The 6,124-nt window shown below is 42.8% G+C and overlaps 1 pseudogene; it reads left to right on the top strand.

Annotated features, from left to right (window-relative positions):
• The first annotated feature begins 310 nt into the window (after positions 1-310).
• On the top strand, positions 311-2,931 carry LOC101278322 (coiled-coil domain-containing protein 112-like; annotated as a pseudogene).
• Positions 2,932-6,124: the final 3,193 nt, after the last annotated feature.

Raw genomic sequence — 6,124 nt, 5'->3', positions numbered from 1 at the left:
GCTGGGGTGGGGTGTACCCCTTGCTCCTTGGGGAGAACCTCTGAAATTGTGGTTATCCCCTCATTTGTGAATCACCTACCTGGGAGTGTGGGTCTTGACCATATATAGTGTCTCCTCCTCTCTTAGCCATCTCGCTGTGGTGCCTTCTTTAAACTTTTAGTCATGGAAAGTCTTCAGGTGGTTCTCATCAACAGTTGCTCTGTATGTCATTGCAGTTTTTCTGTGCCTGTGGGAGGAGGTGGGCTCAGTGTCTTCCTGCTCCTCTTTATGAATGAAGAAACTAAGGCACAGCTCTCCCTCTCCCTCTGGCACATCCACAGTCCCATGTCTGCATGCAGGGAACTATCTGCTGGCTCTGTACTGCCCCCTGTATGACACCCTAGGCTGTGGGCCCTCTGCGGCCCCAGTTACTCTACCAGAAAGATGGCCACACTCACGGTAGTCATGACACAGAATGATGGATGTTTTAGTACTTTGGATGGAATTCAACCTTTTCAGCTTCAAATCTGAAAGCAGAAATCTAGTTGGACTAAAAAGCAAAAAACACACATGCAGCAGAAAATTTAAAAAATCAAGTTATTAATAGAGAAAGGTAAACGGTTATCTCTACCACCAAAAAAAAAAAAAAGACTTCATTATTGGGCATAGTGTAGTGGAAACATTTTAAATAAATTATCAGCAGGAAAAATTGAAAAAGCAAGAGTCCAGCAACAATTGGCCAAAATACATAATGATGTAAAGAGACTTCACCATCAGTTAAAACAAGTGACACTTAGACCTGATTTTGCTGAAAGCTCAGAGAAATAATAGAAAAAATGGAAAATGCAATAAGCACTTTTAGATAAGAGCAGAGACTGATATATGAAGAGCTTATTAAAGAAAACAACTAAAACCGAGTTGACTGCTGTATCCAGAAAAATTGACATGTGGACTTTGGGTCACTCAGAAATGCAGAGAGCTTTCAGAACAATGTCAAGTAAGGTTCATGTAGACAAAGTACCATCACATACTCTTCTAGCAGAAATGGTAGATTTTGAAAAATTCTTTCAGCAAACAGGAGGGCAACAAGGGCACTGGATGACTTGGATCATCAGACCTTTGTAAAAGTGAGAAACAAACATAAAGAGAAGACAATATTTATGGGAGAAATTCTAGAACCTTATCCTGAAAGAACACAGCATTAAGTGCAACAACATGAGAAATTATACAAAAATTTCTGACTGTAGAAAAAAGAAAGAATCTATTCAGAATTGGAACGCTAAAAGCAGTAAAAAAAAAGAGGAAATGGTCAAGTTAAAGAAAGAGAATATAACTATGCTTTTTCACAATAAACAAGAAGATGATGAAAGGAAAAACAGGAACAAAGAAGAATCAAAAATTGTCAGTTGAAGCTTGGGAAGAATAGAAAAGTATCTAAATGTCAATGAGATATGTTTCTCATATTTAAGAGAAGTTAAAAGAAGAAGAAAAGGAAGAGCAAAAGTAGCAGAAGAGCACCAATGCCAGTTTAGACTAAGAGTACTATTATTACGTTACATCGAGAAGAAGAATTAAAAAGGAAGAACTTGTGAGGCTTGAAAAAGAAATAAGTGAAAAGTTAGACAAGAAAAAGGAAAACTGTTGCCGATGCAATTTTCAGGTTTCAAGAAAGAGATTTACATAAACTTGAACTGAAAATTCTAGATAGACAGGCAAAGGAAAAGGTAAAGGTAGAACAAAAAAGACTGGAAAAATTACAAGAAAAGCAAGAAAAGAGTGAAAAAATGTTAGTAGATCCCTCTAGGCTTTACAAAACTTTTACCAAAGGTTGGAAAGAATGGCCCAAAGATGTAGGATCATCAAGTTCTGGGCCACTGCTTCATATTCCACATGGGACTATTCCAATCTGCAGACAAAGAGACTAGAGAAGAATATGAGATAATGAACTTGGCATACAGTTGATGAGAATGTTAATATTCAGTTATTCTGGGAAACACAGTGACAACTACGTTCTTTAAATATCACTAGCCTAATCGATTGATTATTCATTGCAATTGCATGTGAATTGGGAGATATTACATTCCACACTGACACTGCCGTTATTATTTCCTGTTTATACTAAGAGGGCAGTTAGTTTACAGGTTGGCCTATTACTGATGTCAAAGCTATTTAAATAAGTTTATGTTAGAAACATTATTTCACTGAATGCACAAAACATTTAGAAGGTTTAGTTTATGGCATATCAAAATTAATTGGGACAATGTTAGAGTGACATTTTTTAAACCCCTGATTCACAACTTTTAGAACCCGGATGTCAGTTAGCTTGAGTCATAGGATCGTAAAGTTCTCTTTTTAGAGTTGTAAAATAAGTTAACACTTTTTCTAAGTTTAACAAACTGGTAGCTTGGCAATTAGTGAACTTTTGTATAACAAGCATTATCTATTTGTTTGAAGAGAAAAAAAAAGAAAAAGAAAGAAAATGAAAAAGAAAAAAAACCTAAGACAGAAAGTTCCCCAAGTCCACAAAGTCATAACAGAGCTGAGATTCAAACCCAGTGTGTCTGGTTCTAGAATCCATCCTCTTAACCACTATGCAGATTGCTCCCCACAGCAGAAAACTTTAAAGATCTAACGAATATTCTCACCGATCTTGAGAAAGTATTACTGCCTTAAAACAAGAAAAGGATGCTCTGAGAAAAGTGTAAACAGAGACCTGGAAAGCGCTCTTAGCTGTTAAAAATTTGAATGAGAAAAACCAAACAATTAAAGGACCAGACCACAATATCCTAGTTACCAAAATAGTAGTTGCATGGAAACTGGCTTATGCACCACCCCCAGGGCGACTGGCGCTGTCCCATGGTTATGGAATCAGGTCACTGCTACTGCTGCTACTACAGAGGGGCCCGCTGTCACCCAGGCCCCTCAGGTCCCCCACGGGCACAGCTGGTTGCACCCTGCCCCCGACCCCAGGGATTCCTTGTAGTTGCCAAGGAACTCCTCGGCACCAATAAATACGTGACCTGCCATGGTGGAGGAGCTACCCCATGGGACCATCCTTGACCAAGAGGAGCTGGGACTGGGCAATACACGCACCCTCCAGAGGGACCCTGCAGAGATGCACAGCTTCACGCTTCTTCGGTGCAGATGCCCCGTAGGTCCCAGCCGTCAGCTTTGCGAGTGGCTGCAGCCTTCTCAGTCATGCTCCCCCAACTTGCTCGCCACACGCCGTCTTCTTTCCCTGCTTCTCTGGCAAAACACTGCCTAGCAGTAAGCTTTTACCTAGGTGCCGTGTCCTGGGAAATCCAGTCCAAGACAGGAGACTTCAGAGGTTACCTGTGTCAGCGCTGTGGCGGCAGCAGGACCACTCTCCCCGAGAGAAGCCAGATCTCGCGGGATCGTGGGAGTTCTCGTGGGACCGCGGGAGTTCTCGCAGGATCGCGGAGCCAGGTGGCGCCCAGGATGAGAAGTACCAGTGCTCCCGGCGTGATTCCCGGTTCCAGCACCTCTGTCAGGAGCGTGGTCACACCACCCATCAGGCACACCGCCTGTGGCTCGCTCCTCCTCCGAGTCACAGAGCGGCGGCGCCTCTTGGGAGGAGGATCAGACTGGTGTGGGGGAATGGCTCTGGCCCACCGGGCCAGCGCCGGGAGTGAAGTGAGCCATCTGCAGCCCCAGGAGCCTTCCAGGACCTGCTGGAAAATGAACGAAGAAGACGGTTCTTTAGACATATCAGCATGAAACTTCGAAGCACCAGATAAAGAAAGATTATAAGAGCTTCATTTGGGAAAAATTCTTTTAGAAAGGAGCGAGAATCCGTCTGACATCCGCAGCCCCAGAGGCTAGAAGGCAGAGGAGGGATGCCTTCGAAGATGACACTCAGCCACACTCCCAGGCAAGGGCGAAAGCAGAGCAAACCAAACCAGACATTCCGACACGGAGAGAATCAGATCATTTGCCCCATACATACCTTTTTGAAAGAAGTTACCTGAGAATGTATACTTCAGGAAAATAAAGGCATAACCAAGAAAAAGGAAGACAGGCTTGCGAGACTGATTTCACGGAAGGACAAGAAAGCGAAGTTCTAGGATAACAGGTATGCAGGAGACTAAAGACAAAGCCGGCCAGATCTGAGCAGGAGAGTGGAGGTCTGGGGACAACGGGAGTGCGTGGACTAATAGGAGGTCGAGTCTGAAAATGTGAAGGAGACGATCAAGGCAAGTGATGCAAGGAATCAAGAAAGCAATTCAAAATTTTAGGCAAAGATATATAGGAAAGTCATTATTTAAAAATGAAGGAAATTAGAATGTTGCATAATTTTTTCAATTGAGGTAAAATTGCTAGGTAATAATTATATAAATTTCAGGTGTACAACATTAATTCGACATCAGTATACACTACAAAGGGATCACCCCCAAAGGTCTAGTCACCTAATGTTGCATACTTTTAAGTAATTGGGGTCAGTAATCCATCTGACCTTGGTGCTTGGGACTGTCCAGCAGTGGCATAGGGGTCATGAAATTGGAGAAGGAAGTAAAATTCCAGCCCACCATTTGGCTCAACTGTGAACAATATTTACAGAGTAATGGTAATATAATGTTTGTTTTTCGGTCTCCATCCTTTAGCATGAAGCTATAAATGAAGCAAGAGATTTGGTTATGGTGGAAAGGTTAAAACGTGTAGTCCAGTGTAGTTGGTGCAAGATGGGAGGTGGAAGGGGAGAAGGGAAGACAGGATCACTCATCTTCTGATCTTACAGAATGGGAAGTTAAGAAATACCATTGAAGTTTGATGGAAAAAATTTAGAGATTTAATTCTTATTACTTAAAGCTACAAGGATAACCGATAGAAAAAAGTGATTAAAAATGATGGATACAAAAGTGAAGAGGAGAAAGAAATGAGGGTGCAGTGAGCCTTATTTTCACCTTTCACGTTGGGAAATTGTCTAAATGTGATAAATCATGACTTAGGAATAAAATGATACTACTTAGAGTGATGGAGATAACCAACATAAATAAAGAGGGTGCTTCTGATCTGTGGGGCTCTAGGTGAGAGTCATGAAAGAGAGCAGAGAATTTTCGTAAACTTTCAGAACTGTTTGATTTCCTGTGCATGTCTCACTGTTAGCAAAAATAAATACAAAAGTATTTCAAAAGCTATCAGCATACATATGGCAAATTAAATCACAAGAATTCATTAAGTTACTTTGAGATAAAGTGCAGTGAAAAGTGAAGAGAGATACCAGGATAGGATCCCGAGGCAAATCAAAAGTTAAAAGGAAGGCGCAAAAAGGGGCACAGGAGGGCAAAAGAGGAAAGCGTTTGTTACCAGGAAGCTGTAGGGCCAGCATGAGAGCAGCTGTATCCGATGCTGCAGAGGTTAAGCAAGCCCGGTGGGGATGGCTGCTCCCACTGGGTCTGGTGACACAGAGGTTGATGGGGGCTGGAGCCAGAGAGCAGTGTGTGGACTAGGGAGGTGAGGCACAGTGGCAGCAGGCTTGGGGAATGCCAAAGTTGGGGGTGAAGGAGAGGAAAGTAGGTGGGTAACAACCCAACAGTGACACCAGATCAAAGGTCCCTTTTGTAGTGCTCAGGTATAGAGCGAGTAGGATGTGTTCGTGTTCAAAGACTGATGGGAAGGTGGCCGTGACGAGGGAGCAGTTGGAGAGGAAGGATGTGGAAAGGAAGGCTCCAGAGAGCAGGGAATGATTCCGCAGAAGAGGGCATTTCCCCTGACACAGCAGGAGGAAGGAGGGGGCAGGTGATGTACTTACCGTTGGCTGCGTTGAGGCAGGAATTTGGGGAAGTGCCTGACTGACAGCTTCTCATTCCTGTGAAGGAAGGAAGAGGCCTGCCCCTGTCTGTGGAAAGAGAAGAAGCAAGCGCTCTGGCACTCGGTTTGTTTCTGTTGCGTGACTTCTTTTTTCAGCACTCAGCAATCCAGGCAGAGGCCAGGCAGGTGGAGGGTTGGCTTCATCCAAGATGGGTTTATTTTTTTTAATTTTTTTATTCTATATTGGAGTATAATTGATTAACAAGGTTGTGTTAGTTTCAGGTGTACAGCAAAGTGATTCAGTTATACATATAATGTATCTATTCTTTTTCAAATTCTTTTCCCCAAGATGGGGTTTTTTTCCAGGTGGTGCAAA

Source organism: Orcinus orca, chromosome 12 (assembly GCF_937001465.1).
Source record: "Orcinus orca chromosome 12, mOrcOrc1.1, whole genome shotgun sequence".
NCBI lineage: Eukaryota > Metazoa > Chordata > Mammalia > Artiodactyla > Delphinidae > Orcinus > Orcinus orca.
The sequence above is the reverse complement of the archived record's forward strand: the minus strand, read 5'-3'. Positions and strand labels throughout refer to the sequence as shown.